Here is a 19,018-nt window from a genome sequence, read left to right on the forward strand (position 1 = left end):
GATAAGCTTTCGGTCCCTCCCTCTCTCTCTCTCTCTCTACCTGTTCTATCACATTTGGTCTATAGAAATCTCTCTGCCAGCGGTCCACTGTTGATTTCTTTATCATCCATCCACTCCACTAAGTCTGGAGGCTGTGATGCAGAAGAGATAGCATTAGACATGGAAATCAAACTAGGTATCGAGGGGCAGTGGGTGGAGTAACCCGAGCTCTCGGCTATTTTCACCCGTTTGGTGGGAATCACAGTCCTCGCTCAAGAGACCACACTGAGGAGGAAGTCTGGAGTATTTGAGTGTTCCAAAAAAGAAAGATAATATTAGCAGACTTGTAAACGAAGGACTGGATCTCTCTCTTTATAGTTCATCACAGACCTACCACATACTAAACTGTTAAAAACAGACCTACATTAACGCACTGTAATGTTCTGGAGGCATAAAGGAAATTCAATTAGTTAAAAAGTAAACACTTCAGGCAAATTCCTCCATCTTTGCTCCATCTACCAAACACGAACAAATTTTTTCACTGACCAATCGGGTTGTCTTCACACGGTGTGATGAGTTTCATTCCCTTTATAATACCACTAGCACTAAATTAAGTTAAATGGGATTGTTCTGCTGGTTCACTGGTTCCGAAAAAGAGAAAACATGATTGCAAGTTCCTTTGATCTCTATCATCACCTAGAGAAATATAATACTAAACTGTGTGTACGTTGAGTGTGTATAAAATAAATCACTAGTAATTTTCCTACCTCACAAGTCTGCCTACAGTGTCCCGGCATTGTCCTGTAAACTACTAACATACATTAATCTATAAGGGTAAGAGTCTTTCAAAGAGTTTCATGAGCAAGAAATCTAGTAACTTACTGGGAGCTAGTAAATGTAACTGCCAACTTAAACCCAATTTGAAGAAAGCCACCTCAGTATTATGATGCCATGTGACCTGATCGGCCTTTATGGAGGAGATTCCACTAACTCCATGGGTCACTGAAACCCTACATTTTAAGTCAGGATTTTAAGAGGGCTGATTTGATCGATCCTGAGAAGAACTTTTCAGTACACATTCCCTAATCCAATATTTTACCCATTACACATGGAAAGGCTTTCTAAAAAATATTTTATATTTGCTAAGTACATAGCAATTAAAATATTTTTAGATCAAAGTTTCCATAGCAAATATTCGTACTTCCTTACTTTGAAAGCTAAAAATCATATTTCCAAGTATCAAACAGTAAACTACTAACTAATGGTTGTAGGGAATCCACAATTAGAAAGTTATTAAAGTCAACTAAATAATGGACACTGTCTTTTAACTGGTAGAGTCCTGTTCAGAACTGTTTTCAACGTTCAAAAAGGTAGTTACACTTCCTCTCCTACAAGCTTTCCTGTGCCTAACGTCTCACGGCTCCCCCAAAGCCTTGTTTCCCCCGCAGGATACCCCACCAAAAGCACCCATTGTTTCCTGTTCACTCTTCTGAAGTCTGCTTTCAAGGTGCCAGGTGAAACTAAATGATCTAAGGTTGCCCCAGCCTACCTCTAGTGGAGATGTGAAGTAGGCAGCTGAGTAGGTCTGCACTAGAGATAAAAGTTTTGGTTACATTCATTTAAATCGTTTTTAAAGCCCTGAGTCCTAGAGCACAGTGCAGAGATTCAACAAATTATTTGTCAGACACCTATTATAACAGTGCCAGTTACTGTTATCCATGCTGGAGATACATCAGTGAACCACACAGATGAAAATCCCTGCCCTTCAGGGCTTTATTTTCTAGTGGGAGGAACAATAAGCAATGGAAACAAACACATTAGTATTATGTGACAGGACAACACTCCAGGGAAAAAACAGAGCAGGGTGAGGGGAACTGTGAGCAGAGACCAGGGGTCAATATAGCCCCCCCACCCCACCCCGAGACTTCAGCGCGAGGCCACACAGAAATCTGGGAAAATATATTCCAGGCAGAGAAAAACCGGCAGTTATCTTCACCAGAGCGGTCTTCCTGGCATGATGGGTGATGGATTGATCTGAGAGAGGAGAAGAGAACCGGAGAAATTAAGCACAGACAATTCTTGTTGAGTTTTTTGCTGCAAAGAGGAGCAGAGAAACCAGCAAAAGCCATTAGGGGAAGTGGGGCCAAAAAAGGATTGGGTTTTTGTTTTCAGCTAGGAGAAAAGCAGTGCATGTGCATGTTGTTGGGAATGATCCAACAGAGCCTGAAACATGAAAGATTCGAAAGGGCAGAGGGTGGCATCTCAGAGGGCTGGGCTGGCCTGGCCCTAGGAGAGCCTGAGAACAGCTGTTCCATCCACACGCAGCCAGGCCAGCGGAGTCTATGCTGCAAGGTAGTCCATGTGGTGGTGGGTGTATGCGAAAGCTCCTTCTGACTGCACTGGTTTTTCTCACTGAAGCGGGCAACCCAGCATGAAGACGGGACGAAGTAGAAAAGAAGAAAGTACTACAGAGTCATGTAGGAACCTGGGTGAGTGAATGGACTGGGAAAATAAAGTATGATTACCCAGCAGCCTAAGGGCCCACTTGAATTTTATGAACCATCTGGGAATCAACACTAAGAAATTCCCCTAATCTGAGACAGAAGGGCTGGCTGCCTTTCTATTAACAAATGAAAAAATCTTTAACACAAACTGCTGAAAATGGCAAATGTCTAACATATTTTGAGTGCACCAAATGTAAAACAATGCTCTGGAAAAGTTGCAGTTTCTCCAAATAATACGCTGGAAGAGACTACATCCCATTTTCACACCATATTCATAACTGCTTTATCTACCTTAAAGGAGTCATCAGTCAGCAAAGGATTTAATAGCCTTGGGCCAGAGCTAACTCCGCTGTCAGATCACTGTGAACAAAAGCTGGCTTTGAATGCCTTCAGTCAGTTATATATTGTAATAGTAAAGCTATATATAGTGAAGTTATATTCTTACTCACACAAGTACAAATTTACACATAAAACATTATCTAGGAGTATTCAATTAATCACCAGAAACTTCTAAATAAAAATCTATTCCTAATTATACTGTGATGATGGTTGTACAACTCTGAATATACTAAAAACCAGTGATTTGTACACTTTTTCAAAGGGTGAATTGCCTGTTATGGAATTTTTATCTCAATAAAGTTTTTTAAATGTACTCTAGGGTTTTAATCTCAAATGAATCATTTTTATCATCAGGATATGAAAAATTGATTTTCTTTTTTAGTTTCTCTGTTAAAATTTAATGTGAAATGGAGCAAATACAGTATGTCCTGACAGCTCATAAATATTAAACTTTGCAGGGATCCAGAATTCTTTTAGAATGAAAGGTGGAGTTTGGGTTGGGGTTGTGAGTTGGATTTTTTTTTCCTTCTTAACTACTGAGAGTTTATAGCTTCTAACATTCCTGTTTTATTCCTTTGTTCAAGACATACTTAAATCACCTTACCTAAAATGAACACAAGCAGTCTTCTGACTGGATAACTGCAAAGAACACCTACATTCTAGACATTCATCAGCAAGACCGAATGCAAATCAATTCCTCGACTGAAATAAAAGGATAAAATGTCACAAGTACTATTTCAAGTACCATCACATTTTTTAGCTTTATGATACTTCATAGAAATTTTATACTTCAAATCTAACCAGCAGGCCAAAAAATGCAAAAACTCTCCCGGAGACAAGAAAGATAAATTCAAGAATTTCACCATAGATGTTTCAATTCCCATGTTAAAATGTAAAAAGTGGGAGGTATCTCTTTTCACTTTGAAAATAATGTTCCTAACTAAGACTAAAAATAACGGTTATGTTCTTTCTAAAGCAAAAGATTAGAAGACTGAACTGCCAATATTAGAATGGTCATGGAAGGAACAAGGGATAGAGACGCAAGAAAAAATAGCTAGTAAGAGGCTAAGCCACTTCCAAAATGGATACTGTGAATGTAGGGAACTCAATTAACTTCTCTAGGCTTGGCTCTCTCATTTTGTAACCTGAGAAGCCAGCATCTGCTGTTTCCTTCATAAGGTAGCTATGAGGACCAAACCAGAGGTTGGGGAAGGCCATCCTGTAGGCGTAAAGCCTTTTGCAAACAGAAGCATAATCCCCACTTCACTTGGGAAAGCTTCGTTGCTGTGATAAGCTACTGACCACCTTTTACTCTGTATGTATGAAATTTACTCCGTATTAGTCTGCTCAGGCTGCTATAACAGAGTACCATAAATTGGGTGGCTTTAACAGCAGGAATTTATTTCTCATAGTTCTGGGGGCAGGGAAGTCCAAGATCAAGATTCCATTCTATTTGGTTCCCTGCCTTCTCACTGTGTCCTCACAATGTGTGTGTGGGGACTGGAGGGAGGGGGGACAGAAGGGGACAGCGAGAGCTCTGGTCTCTTTCTCTCATCACGGAGCGCCACCCTTATGACTTCATCTGAACCTAATTACCTTCCAAAGGACTTACCCCCAAATACCAAAACACTGGGGGTTAGAGCCCAGTGTAACTTTGGGGGACACAATTTAGTCCACAGAACTCTCCTATATAATTTCTTTAATGACTGTCTTTAGACAGAAATTAAACCTTTGTATAAAAAACAAACAGGAGGCAGGGAAAATTTCAAGGCTATCTTACTTTTAAAAGGGTCTTACTTAATGCAGCTTACTGAGATTTATACAATAGAAAACTTAAAATAGATGAGGGAAGTGAGATGATAACAAGGCTAAGATTTATTCAGCATCCACCTGTACAAAATACTGCTCTAAGAGCTTTCCCCTTGCCCTGACAGTAGCCACACAAAGTAGGCATGATCTATAGAAAAGGACTCTGAGGACACAGCAGTGAAAGAGGTGTGTGTCCTCAGGTCACACGGCAAGTCTCACAGGTGATACAGGCTACAGAGCTCGAACTGTAACTACACCTCCTACATTGCTTCTCTTTTCCTTGGGACAAAGGAAAATTGCAGGGGGTTGTAGCAAAGAGATGAAAAAGATGAAACCGGTGTGCTTGGGTGGCTCAGTCAGGTCATGATCTAGCAGTTCATGAGATCAAGTCTGGAGCTTGGGATTCTCTCTCTCTCTCTCTCTCTCTCTCTCCCCCCCCCCCACCCCTCATCCCTTCCTTCTCTGTCCCTCCCCCCTCAAAATAAATAAACTTAAAAAAAAGAAAAAAACTGAAACCATGAATGAGGTGTTCAGGTTCATTTTATACCTCCCTTACGTGTGGCCAAAATTTTATAAGCAAATAGCTTAGAGGAAACTTGATCAGTCACAGGATTCTAAATCCGTAAGTTAAAAGCAAACCACATTGCTCAGGGGGGTCGTTCTTTCTGGTACCAAGAGCTGAGAAAAGTTTCTCCTCTTGGTCCTCATAAGGACAGCGTGCCATGGTGAACAAGAGCCCGCAAACTCCTGGATGAACTATTCAGGGCACACAAACAGCAAGTTCACAGGGCTCCATATACGTCAATGGCCTCACACCCCACTATTCAAGCGAAGGAAATCTGCCAAAAAGAAGAAATGCAAAGGTAATTCAAACAGAGGTTTAGGGCTCACCAGAACAGTTCTTGATGGAGAGGTCCAGGGATGGGATTCAGGAGTTCCATAAACTACCGTGACTGGGTATTGTGGTAAGTAGCCAAACATTCACTAACTCTGCCCTGAGGGAAAAATCATGGCTTGTACTGATACTCAATCCAGACGCTGATAAACACAGAGTTAAGAACTCCTGACAGGAATTAATCAACTGCACAACCCCAGGAGAGCCTATCCAAATCATCTGCACAACCAAAACTTTGAGTAGATATAGAGCAGAGTTAATTTGATGTTAAATTCTAATAAGTAACTGGATACATGCAAAGTCAAAACTGCTCTAAACAAGTGTAGCTGGGAAGTAATTGCAGCTTCGTCTCGGAAGGGCACAACATCTGCCCCATAATACGCCCTCAAATAGTCACTGCTCCAATAATTATTAAATATAAACTCCAAGGGCAGAATCCAATCTTCCCCATTTCTTTTTTTTTTTTTTTTTTTTTTTAACGTTTATCCATTTTTGAGACAGAGAGAAAGACCGTGAGAGGCGGAGGGGCAGAGAGAGAGGGAGACACAGAACTCTGAAGCAGGCTCCAGGCTCTGAGCTGTCAACACAGAGCCCGACGCGGGGCTTGAACTTATGAACTGTGAGATCATGGCCTGAGCCGAAGTCAGACATCCAACTGACTGAGCCACCCAGGTGCCCCTCCAATCTTCCCTATTTCTGAGTGCCTTGCCCATTCCATAAACAGTTTTACAGTAAAGAAATTAATATAAATCTTCAGATCTATACATAATTAGCAAAAAGGGATCTTTGGCAGAATGAATGGATTTCAAAAAATTCAAAGCATCCCTTTCCCTTTAAAATGAAATATTTTGGGGGCTCCTGGGTGGCTAAATAGGTTAATCATCCGACTTTAGCTCAGGTTGTGATCTCATGGTCCTTGGGTTCAAGCCCCACGTCGGACTCTGTGTTGACAGCTCAGAGCCCGGAGCCTGCTTCAGAACTCTGTGTCTCCCTCTCTCTCTGCCCCTCCCTGCTCATTCTTTCCCTCCCTCTCTCTCTCTAAAATAAACATTAAAAAAAATTTTTAATGAAAAAAATAAAATGGAATCTTTTGCAAAATAAAGAACACAGGGTAACTAAGGAGAAATAACACTTGCATAGAATCAGTGAAAAATTAATACTACATTTTACATGAACAATAGACTAATAACATCATTATACAAGAATTATGCCCATTTTTTAAAAAGTGTAATCAGGTTATACTGTTCCTTAAATTTATACCGTTTTGCCTTTCCCCTACAGGATGGAAAATGGGCCCATGTAATATATAATATTTATGGTTCTCATTTCTCCCTCTCCAAGGCAAGTGGGAGAGAAAATCAAAACTGCAACACAGCTGACACGAGAAATGAGTAGTTATTTAAAATTTTTTTAATAAACAGAAGGGCTAAAATGCAAAATAATGACAACACCAAATGCTAGCAAGGATGCGGAGCAACAGGAACTCTCCTTCACTGCTGCTGGGAAGCAAAACAGTACAGAACCTTTGGAAGACAGTATGGCAATTTCTTACAAACCTACACATACTGTTACCCATACGATCAGAAATCACATTCCTTGGTATTTATCAATGCACTGGAAACTTATCTCCACACAAAACCTGCACAAAAATGTTTATAACACCTTTATTCATAATTGACAACACCTGGAACAAAGATGTACTTCAACAGGTGAATGGATAAAATGTAGTCCATTCAGACAATGGAATACTGTCAGTGATAAAAAGAATGAAGCTATCGAGGCACAAAGCAACATTGAGGACTCTTAAATGCTTATTGCTAAGCAAAAGAAGCCAATCTAAAAGGCTCCATACTCTATGATTCCAACTATATGGCATCTGGAAGGGGCAACATTATGGAGACAATAAATATATCAGTGGTTGCAAGGGGCTTGGAGAGAGAGGGAGGGACGATGAGGTGGAGCATAAGGTGTATTTAGAGCAATGAAACTACTCTGTGATACTGTAATGGTAGATAGATTATGAAACATTTGTCAAAATCCACAGGATGTACAACTCGAAGACTGAACCCTAATATAAACTATAGACCTTAGTTTAATAAGAAGTTATCAACACTGGTTCACCAACCATAATAATGTACCACACCAATGCAAAATGTTCATAATAGGGGAAACTGAATGGGAGGGAGCATATGAGAACTCACTGTATGTACTTTCCACTCAATTCTCCCATAAACTAAAAACTATTCTAAAAAATAAAGTCTATTGGGGCGCCTGGGTGGCGCAGTCGGTTAAGCGTCCGACTTCAGCCAGGTCACGATCTCGCGGTCCGTGAGTTCGAGCCCCGCATCAGGCTCTGGGCTGATGGCTCAGAGCCTGGAGCCTGTTTCCGATTCTGTGTCTCCCTCTCTCTCTGCCCCTCCCCCGTTCATGCCCTGTCTCTCTCTGTCCCAAAAATAAATAAACGTTAAAAAATAAATAAATAAAGTCTATTAATTGAATTTATTAAATAGTGGCTTTAATTCTTTTAATGTTTTAATGTATCACATACAATAAAATTACTCATCCAGTAACAAATGTTTATGCAATCAACCCAAACCTGTTGAGAAAACCAAAAATAACTATCGAAAAAAGCCAAACTGCTTTGGACATTTGTTCAGCACTCTTTAGTATTCCTTTCCATTCAAAGATCAAAACGTAAATTGCTTCTGTCCCCAACATACTTGAGAGTGAATACTAATTTACATACTTCTTTCCATGGACATCTAACATGTTTTTAAAAAACAAAAAAGGTGAACATCCCACGACTGAGTATTCCCTTACCTATTCAGTGTGCGAATTACGTTCTGCAGAAAGAGCACAGCCTATGAAAGAAGAGACTGCCTGGGCAGATGATCAAAGAAGAGGGGATAAATAAGGGGGGAATTAAAAAACAAAAGAAAGAATATATACACAGGTAAAAAACTCTTCAACCTAACTTTCCTAATTATTAAAATATCCAGGGGCACCTGGGTGGCTCAGTCAGTTAAGCGTCTGACTTCAGCTCAGGTCACGATCTCACAGTTCACGAATTCAAGCCCCATGTCAGGCTCTGTGCTGATAGCTCAGAGCCTGGAGCCTGCTTTGGATTCTGTGTCTCCCTCTCTCTCTGCCTTTCCTCTGCTTGCTCTCTGTCTCTGTCTCTCTCTCTCTCAAAAATAAAAAAACATTAAAAAAAATTTTTTTAAATATCCACACACAAAAAAAAGACAAAAGAATGAAATATCTAAAACCAAAACTAGAAAAATAATTGTTCAAAAGGTTCAAACTAGATATGTTTTTCTATGCAGTTTTAGTCAATTAATAAATAAATGTGTATGCCTTTCTTACCAGCCCTGTCACATATTTAAAATTCCTAGATAAATTCAAACTATTTTCCTCTGTTTTACATTTAATTTATGCATTACTAAGCAAATAAATAATAGTATGTATGGTCAAAAAATTTAAGATTTAGTAATTTATGTCCTTCCAAAAGAACATTTACTAAATCTCTGTAAGAGAAAAAAAAAAAAAGCCTTTATCCTGGGGAGTAGATTTGAGTATTGAAGGGCTTTTTTGTTGTTGTTGTATTTGTTGGTAATTCCAAAAAATACAGAAAGTTCTCTACGTAACGTTATATATGTGTAAGATATCAACTCAATATATTTAACACTTTAAAAACATTTAAAAAGACAGAAGGATAGTAAAACAACAAAAACATTTTTTAAAGATAATCAAGAGCCGTTCTCCAATCTGGCTCCTAAGAGATCACATTAAAAAATTCTGGTTGGGGCACGTGGGTGGCTCGGTAGGTTAAGCGTCCAACTGTGGCTCAGGTCATGATCTCATGGTTCCTGCGTTCAAGCCCGGTGTTGGGCTCTGTGCTGACAGCTGGGAGCCTGGATCCTGCTTAGGATTCTGTGTCTCCCTCTCTCTCTGCCCTTCCCCCCTCACGCTCTCTCTCTCAAACACTAAATAAACACTAAAAAAAATTCTTTTATAATTCTGGTTATCTGCCTCTGTATATGAGCACTCTGGTTGTTTATGCAACACACAAGCTGCCGCGAATAAGAAATCCTCAAGGCAAAGCAAAAGGAAGTAAGTAATTTCAACTGGCATTTCCGAAAGGCATACAAGTGAAGTCACTCCTGCTGCTGAGGTTCCAAACCAGCAGAGACTTGAATATACCACTGTTTCCAACCAGCTATTTTTAAATTATTAGTAGATAATCTGGTGAGCTTGCAGTAAATACAGCTGTGAACACAGCAGCACACACCATCTGGAGGCTTTTGACTTAAACAATCTTTCAGATGCACAGTATATTCACGCTATTTTGTTCCTTTGAAGCTCAGTCATATATAAACTGACCCTTTTTTTAAAACCACAACTACAAAAGCTCATTCAGTTTATGGAAAACAAGACAAGAGAAACAGATCTAATTGTTCAATTTTGGAACCAAGTGATTATTTCAAATCTTTGCTGGCATAAATACTTTAAATTTTGTAAAGAATTTCCCATACTTTAAAGAGTTTTTAACTCTTCCTAGGTACTTCTAACTAATCCTCTGAAATTAACATGTTTTCTACTTTCTAAAGTGATTCACATCCATTACCTCATTTTATCCCCAAACCTGAATACAACTGTCATATTAATCATCATAAAATCCTACCTACAGAATGCCATTGCCATTAACCTCTTTAAAACATCAACCAATGACTGTGATTAACCTGCGGCCTCTTCCAGCCACCTTCTGGCACTTCCTTCTCTCACTGCCAAACTCCTCCACATTTTCTGGGCAAAGGCAAACTAGTTTCACTTCAACACTGGCCATCCTCTCTACCTCCTGGGCGTTCTGCTGTCACCAAACTGTCAAAGGTTCCACTGACTCCTGCATAGTTTTCTTGGTTCTCATTCTCTAGTCCAGGACCTAGAACACGCACGTGTCCTGTCACCACCCACTTAGAAACGCTTTTCGTCTGTACCTTTCAGACCTCCTTCTCTCAAATTGTTCTTCCATTTCTTCCTCTTGCAGCATGTTGGCTTTTCTTTTCTAATAACTATACGTGCACGCATGACCTCAGCACTAGCTCCTACGTGAGATTCAGTGAGTGCTCTCTGGTTTGCATAAATACATCTCAAAGCCATGTGAGCCACATCTGTGGGGGAGAGGGCCAGGGAGGCCCTTTTACAAAGGTCACCTCTCGTAGGATGAGAGTTGGTCAAATTAAGAATAGAGTCAGGGTTTGGCTTGGAATCCTGGCCTCCCCATGCACTAGCTGAGAAGCCTTGGTCAAACTGCTTAATCTCTCAACTTCAGCTACCTAGTATACACCTAAGAGGAATTTAAACCTGCGAAGATTAAATAATGTATGCAAAGACAGAACAATACTAAGGAAATGAAGTTATTATTCATAATTCCATCATCTAAAGATTAGCACTGTTATCATTTGGTCTATCTGTTTCTAACCTTTTTCCTTAACCTCTGTGAATACATTTGGCTGTGCTTATAGTTTGGAATCACGATGCATAAACATTTTGGCTTCTATGGCTTTCTACAGGGATTTACATTAAGGCTTCTTCATATCATGATGATGTTTTTTTAATTTTAGAGAGAGTGAGCAAGTGGGGGAGGGGGCGGGAGAAGAAGAAGGAGAGAGAGAGGGAGAAAGAGGGAAAGGGGGAGGGAGGGAGAGAGAGAGAGAAGGAAAGAGGGAGAGGAGGGGAGAGAGAGAGAGGGAGAGGGGGAGGGAGAGGGGGGGGAGAGAGAGAGAGAGAGAGAGAGAGAGAGAGATTGGTTGAGATCTCAAGCAGGCTCCACTCTCAGGACCCTGGGGTCATGACCTGAGCCAAAATCAAGAGTCGGATGCTCAACTAATGGTTGCATAATATTTCCTTTTATGAATGGGCATAAGTCAACATTCCTCTTCTACTGTTGAACACTTAAACTGACAAATCACAATCTTTAAAGTTTTTGCTGTCCCATTTTCTTTCTTTACCAAAAAAAAGTCTGTTCTGCCTTTATTCCACCTGCAAGCTAATACACCATCTAGTTGTATGAGACACATTTTATCAAGAAAGAAAACTGGTGCTTTAAAGGGTGATATTAAACTTCCCATATTCAGCTTCTAAAAATCACTACCATGACCAAAAGTTCTATCTTTGCACGGAATCCTCATGTTCCCTTTAATTTGTATTGTCTTCCTCCATTGGAATGTAAGTGCTCTAAGGGGCTTCGTTCTTTTTTGTTTAGCAACTAAAACAGTACCTAGAGCAGAATTAGTGCTCACTATATTAATTATTAGCTGTTATTACGTGCCAGGCATATTCCTAAGAATTTTGCACAACCCTCTGAAATAGACTGATCATTTTCCTCCTGGTCACAAAGAGGCTAAGTAACATATTATATAAGTCTCACAGTGAGTGAGCAGTAAATCTAGGAACTGAACTCAGGCAGCCCAGCTATTAACCACCAAGCTGTACTTAAAAATTGATTCATCAGACCAGCAGAGCTGCACGTATAGCATTAAACGTTGAGTACAACTACGCTTTTTCTGCTAATTGAATGCCAACATTATTGTTTTATTTCCATTACAAATACATATCAACTATATCAAGGAATTTTGAACAGATTTTGGAGGGCACTTCTATGACCCTAATCACCATTAATAAATTTGGATTAAAAAAATATGGTCTAAAAAAAAAATGAATTTACGAATGAACTTTTGAAATAACCTATTTAGATCTAGGATACTTCCATTTTTCCCTGGATTCGGCAGTTGCTGTTGTCAATCTAAATGTTTTCATTTCTTTTAATTAAAGAAAACATTTTCTAGATAGGCTAACTGAAATTAGCATATTTTTAAGAAAATGCTGCACTCTCTTTCCTCATTCCAGGTAATTTTGAGAAGGACCCATTTCTCCAAAGGGTTAAAAAATACTTCGGCCTACGCCAACCTCCCTTCCCCAGCTCCAGCAGTCCTCCCAACAACACATCTCCTTGTTCCACTATCAGTAACTGGGGCTCTGGAAAAGGCTCTATGTATAAACAGATTTCAGTCCATTTTGTTTGTGGCTTTTGCTCCTTTTTAAGAAACACAGAAAACAGTCTTAGAAGCCTGTGATGGTGAGTATTTCCTCAAGACAGAGGCAGACAGTAAGGAGACCAGACTACTGAGAAAAAAAATGTGTCATGCACATCGAAATCTATTTTATGACCAGAAAAGGCTGGCTTTGTCACAGTCCTATATTCTAACACTCAAAGCTACTCAATCTGAGATAATTACCAATAACGTGGAGCCAAAAACTCATTTTAAAATTTAAAGGTGGTCACACGTGTCCCTGGACAGACATTTCTAAACCCTTCTATTAATTACCCAGTCCTTGGCCAAGCTGCTGTTAGTCAATGGCTCTCTCAGTCCTTTGGTTACAACGAAAGAAGAGGTAAGAGACAGGGAGAAACAGTTTAGCCATGGTATTACTGTTTTACAAACTAACCCCAGAATAGCAAATAAAAACCAGGTAGGGGTGGGTGGGTGTGTGTGTGGGGGGGGGGGGGGGGGGGTGGGGAGAAAGAGAGAGAGACAGAGTTTCAAATACTGGCTTCCTATGTCATTTTAAAATGGATGGTTCCACTGGCTACTCAGACTACACAATTGCAAACAAAACCTTCTGACCTTGGAAAAGAATAGTAAATGTCATACCTACTAATAAATTACATGTTTTACCAATTTCCTCAAAACCAAAAATAGATCTCCAACAAGTAAACTATTTCATGAGTAAACAAAAGCCTGTCTTGTTCTATCATTTGCTTAAAAGCAAGCAGAGTGGCAATGGGAGAGGGATTAAGGAACACAGCCAGACAAGTCCATAAAACCTCCAGTGTAAGATAAAACCACCCTGAAGGGGCGGCCAATGATTTCTGACCTAACAGCTGTACACAGTTGCAGTAATTGAAACGAAAAGCTAGTCTGCATAATACACAGGCAATTCCCTGACCCTTACTGACAGGGTGACACTCTTCACCTCCCCCATACACAATGTAAACAATGAACCGGCACACAGCTGAAGTTACCTGAATCTGGAATATGTATACATTCAAGCATTTCAGAAATAATCACAACCACGCGGACTGGGACGTATCCTATAGGAACACTGGCTATAAAAAAAAAAAAAAAAAAAAAAAAAAAACATACACACACAAAGGAAGTGGTACATACATTACGTCAGCTCTCGCCTCAATTCATAAATGCAAAACCACAAAAAAAAAGACAAAAATTTAAATAGCCTCTTTCTGGAACCCTTCCTACAGTGAATGAATGTAGGTTAAGTCTTTAAATAAGTCACTAAACACTACATTGATGCATCACCTTCAACAGCCAGGGGAAGGAAAAGTGTAACCTTAGTCAATTCTATCACGCAACCAGATCAAATAACATTTCAAGCGCCGCCTGCCAAGCGCCAGGGCCTGCCAGAGTACAATGAGCACTCAAGTGCTCTGGCCTGAAAAGCACCTTTCACTGGTCCCAGAGATCTTTATAAAATACTTTAAACACTACTAAATTACAGAGTTGAAAAAAAACAAATACAAGCTTCTAACTGCTGCTCCCACACTATTGTGAAGTTTCTGTTAAGTCTCTAAAATGTCTGCCTTGTGTTATTTTATTAGGCAATGTAAATATTCAGAAAGGCAAGTGCCTCTTAGAGCTCAAATCTAACACATGCATAAAAATGTGGACTTGGTTGTGCATCTGGAAATAATTGCCCACAGATCAACAGGCTTACATGGGATATTGTTCCCATCTGTAAGGTTTCAAATCATGTCTACTTTAAATGTGGAGTTCCTAGCCAGAAATACAGAGGAAGGGAAGGAGGGGAAGGAGGGGAAGGAGGGGAAGGGGGGGAAGGAGGGGAAGGGGGGGAAGGAGGGGAAGGGGGGGAAGGAGGGGAAGGGGGAGAAGGAGGGGAAGGGAGGGAAGGGGGGGAAGGGGGGAAGGAGGGAGGGAGGAAGGGAGGGAGAGAGGGAGGAAGGGAGGAAGGGAGGGAGGGAGGGAGGAAGGGAGGGAGGGAGGAAGGAAGGAAGGAAGGAAGGAAGGAAGGAAGGAAGGAAGGAAGGAAGGAAGGAACAGAGGAGAAAACCTCAATATAGTAATTTTGGCACAGAATTTTATGGACTTTGTAAACTCTGTCTTGAAACGTTAATTCAGGGTCTCAATCTTAAAGCACACAAACACAATTTCAAAGGGAAAAATTAATTTCTGTTGACCCCCCCCACGTTAATTCACATACCATTTTTTTTTTAATTTCCGTATGGCTGAGAGGAGGCCTCCGGCCAAACAATGCCCCAAGGAGAGCAGGCACACGTGCCCCAGGAAAGCCTAAAAACTGAGAGTAAGACAAAGTAACACAAGTCTCAGCAAACAGAAAGTGGTCAAGCAGGTCTCCCCAGAGCTTCCAGGAGAGCCAAGTAAACAAGGGGAAGGGGCGGGAAGCCAGCTCCTCAAACCGAAACAATTTTAACAATTTAAATTTAAAGCCATCTTTTTCAAAACTATCTCTGCATTTTAGCTAGTCTGGCAAAACGTTAGTGTTCTGGTCCCAGAAACAAATTGTATTTGTCACTTATGTAGCCCAAAATTATTTATAATCAGGTCCATCAAATTCATTATATTTTTACACTGAAAATTACTCCACAAGTTTCTCATCAGTGACTACTGGGTAACACTTTGCTCATCTTCAATTAACACTTTCCTCACAGAAAAGACAAAAACATACACACACAGACACGTCTTTTTAAAATAGTGTTTTCTCTGCCCTAAATGGTGTTTCTCAATTGGTTTATTTAATTGGGATCTCTAGAGTTTCGGCGATTAAAAAAACCAGTAAGCCCAACAAAAATGCCATGGGACACAGCAAATACCGATTCCTGATTCCTGGAAAGCCATCATCATTCTTAACACCGGAGTGATTCATCTTTGCAGGGTTAGCTACAACACTCTCGGTACACCCACCTCCGAGAGCCCCTGTGCCCACACTTGTCCAACTTCCTGGCCCGCGACCCGCGTCCCCCTTGCAGCACGAGGAGCTGGCCACTTGCCTGCGGCCGGTCTCGGCAGGAGCTGAGCCCGCAGGCCTCGTCCTCCTCCGGCGCAGGGCCCCGCAAACTCAGGCCCGCGGGCAGGGGCGGGGCGGGCAGGGACTCGGGGCGTGAAATGCACTTGCTAAACAAAAGGAGGCCCAGGCGGTCTCAGGACAGCGCGGCACGGGCTCATTTCCCCCCAGCTTGGTGGCTCCGGGAGGTGGCCGCACGGGGCCCCGCCCGCGGCTGGGGGGATGCGGCCGCTGCTCCGGCTCGCGATCCTTCAGCCCTGGCGGCTGGGCCAACACTGCCACATGCCAGTGACCCAGACGCCAGGAGAGAAAGAGCAGCCACCCCGCGGAGGCAGCGGCGGCGGCGGCGGCAGGAAAAACCCGAGCTGGATCCCGGACTGCTCCGCGCGCACCCTTGCCTGCTGCTGCCGCCGCCGCGGGCGCGCGCGCGCGCACACACACACACACAAAAGCCACCGACTGCAATTTTCTCTCCTTCCTAGCTTGGCCAGCCCCCCTTCTCCGCTCGTCCCCCGCCCCTCCCGACAGCCGGAACTGGGAGGCTGCGTGATGGATGGCAGCTCTTAATAGCGTGGTCAGCTAGAAAATGCATCTGCAAGCAAGATATTAAAGAGGCAGCGCATCCCCGTGAGTGATCAGCAGTTCACACATCCTAGAGCTGCCTGCTTCTGCCAGGAATATTAATGCCAACCACCTCTGACGTCTAACAAATGCAGATGAAATAACCAACAATCATAGGCATGCAGAACATTTGTTTCAAAGATGCACAGGAGAAAGCAGCATTGTTTGGTGTCAACATTTCTGACCCCAATTTTCCTTACAGGCTTTAGGAATTCTAAGTCATTTGTTTAAAACTCTCTTCTCTCCAATCCTTTTTCACCAAGAAAACAAAGTTCCCTCTGCTAGACAAGGCATTTCTTCAATTAGGCTTGACTGAAATCCACCTAATAAGGAAGCAAAACAAATGCATATTCTTGGCCATGTGGCCTTAAATAAACGTATAACCCACCCCAGATGCCTCATTAATTCCATTGTTATGTGCATCTAAACAGAATTACCCACTGTTAATTTCAAGTTAGTTTCCTCCCCACTCCTAAGCTGGTAAACATACACCTTCCTTCTAAAATTTATTAACATTAAACTACATTTATGCTAGTTAATGGTCAAGACCATTTTTGTCTCAAATAAGACAGTCCATAGCAAATTCTTAAAAACACGTTCCCGCAGCATATGAATTTAAAGTATTAAAAGTATTAAACTCACTGTCAACCCAAATTTGCAAGTTATAAGCTCAAAATTTAAAATGATCTCTTTGGGTATCTTTAATAGTACACCTTTTGCCTTCCAGGCAAGTTTCACTGGAATCTGAAATAGCTTCCCAAAGGTTATTTGACTTTCCAAAGCCCAATAAAGTCACTGAATTATTAGGTACCTTCTTACCAATAGTCAGAGATGTAGACAAAATGGTAAGACCAAAGTCTCTCAAAGGGGGCAAGAGGAGGCTGCATAGAGAGAACCCGGGGGTCCTGCCTTGCTGGCACAGATAACCAAAGTGATATGCCCATTTGCTATTTAAGCATCATTCTGTTGATTTCTCTTAAAGAAAAATCAAGTTATTCTACAGGAGACAGAAACAGCATCTAGAACCACTCACACCATCCACATACTGAGGGCAAGAACTGATGAAGCATGATGCCTCTACTGCCCTGAAAGGTGGCTGTGATCATACAAATCAGAGGTGGTCTACACAGCACAAGCGTGGCTCTACTACAAGCCCCACTAAACACCCTCCATTCCTCACTGAGACCATCGGGGGGTGGGGGGGGGCTGCGGATGAAAATCTGCTTCATAACCAAGGTGCTCTGAGATCACTCCATACATGTCAGCCATGAAATCGACCCTGAAGCCTAGCTACAAAAGCCACTCCTGTACTCAGACCCACTTCCAATTTTCTAACCAGCTAGATCTAGACACAAACAGGGCCTGGAGAGGGTTGTTTTTACCTAGTCTAAATGCTAGGATTCTAAATGCTTTGACTGCACTTCATGATACTTCTGTTCTTTTGTCCTTGTGTCGCATCCCCTCCCCGCCCCCCACCTCTCATTATGCCAGTCTTTCAAATTCCCCAAGGTACCACGATTTCTAGCACACACCATGACTGCTTCTTCCCAGTAGAGCACGAGATTCTCCCTGCTCCCCACCACAGACACACAGTTTAAAGCCTACTCCTCCTTCAAACCTCAGGTCAAACATCACTTTGCCAGAGAAGCTTCCCTTGAGGCCCTACTCTAGGTCAACTTCCTTTGTTCTAAGTTCCCGGAGAACCGTGTTCCTCTCCTGAAGAGCACATCTCCGTTTCTAATTCATTGGTGTGATTTTCTGATTAATGTTCGCAGACCCCTCTAGACCGCAAGTTCCATTAGAGAAAGTTCTACATGTTTGCTCATTATCAAATACCGGAGTGTTGAGCATACAGATTTGTGGGATGAATAAGTGAACTGAGAGCAACAATCCTGTTTTACTCATTTTGCATATTCTCTGCATAGTTCTTGGCTCAAAGAAGCCTCTCACAGATAAGTAGCATCTATACAATAAATAGGAGTTCTTTTATTAACCTTGAAAAGTCTGGTAAAAGGAAGATTTTGATCCCTGCTTTATATAGAGAGATATAAATAAATAATTGTGTCCGAGGTAACTCATTAAAAACATTGAGACCCTAACCAGGGTGCTATTTGAAAGGTACCTTTTTTTTTTAAAGAGTTAATGAGGTACAGAAGCCATCATTAATTTATTCAAGCCAAATTCTTTCTCTACTTATCTGGCATTTAAGAAAGAGGCAAACAGCAGTGGGTATGCTGGATACATTACTAAATCTCATATACAGAGAGCAATATAAACAGAATGTAAAAATGTGAAAGCACACAGTACCCTGGTTTGTCTTCAATGCTTCTCTGATGCAGAAGCAAAATTCTGCTGGGGCAGCGAGATAATCCTCACCTCTCTTTCACACTGAACTTTTCTTTCTTTTCATTTTTTTTTTTTCTCTTTCTAAAAGACCTCTATTTCCCTGACACGAAAGCCATCCTAGGAGCTCTTTTGACCTGAGGACTGCCAGTCAGTGACAGAACGTTACAAAATCACCCTCTCCAACTCCTCAAACAAGTATTCATTTTAAACCCTCTTATAAATTAGGAGATCTATAGATGAAAAATGGGAGTTACTACAATAAGAATAACAATTTCTCACAAGTTGTGCATAGAAGCACGTGAAAAGGTGCAAGAAAGAATGCGTGAGATGAATTAAAAATATTAGATATACCCCACCCTCATCTCCAAATTAATCCTCATTGTTATTTTCAACATTCCACACG

At 41.3% G+C, this 19,018-nt stretch overlaps 1 protein-coding gene across 7 annotated transcripts in view; it reads right to left on the reverse strand.

Moving 5' to 3' along the window:
• Positions 1–19,018, reverse strand: part of RERE (arginine-glutamic acid dipeptide repeats) — a 424,545-nt gene that overhangs the window by 289,320 nt on the left and 116,207 nt on the right. For 2 of the 7 annotated variants that reach the window (XM_045475549.1, XM_045475547.1), the window contains exons 1-2: positions 15,549–15,921; positions 14,827–14,922 (exon numbers count right to left, since the gene is read on the reverse strand). The exons of 3 other annotated variants lie outside the window; for them this stretch is intronic. The gene's annotated coding sequence lies outside the window, so the exon portion shown is untranslated. Of the gene's footprint in view, positions 1–14,826; positions 14,923–15,548; positions 15,924–19,018 lie in introns of those variants that run through there. 2 more of the 7 variants (XM_045475550.1, XM_045475548.1) reach the window with 2 other exon arrangements.

Source organism: Leopardus geoffroyi, chromosome C1 (assembly GCF_018350155.1).
Source record: "Leopardus geoffroyi isolate Oge1 chromosome C1, O.geoffroyi_Oge1_pat1.0, whole genome shotgun sequence".
NCBI classification, from domain to species: Eukaryota; Metazoa; Chordata; class Mammalia; order Carnivora; family Felidae; genus Leopardus; species Leopardus geoffroyi.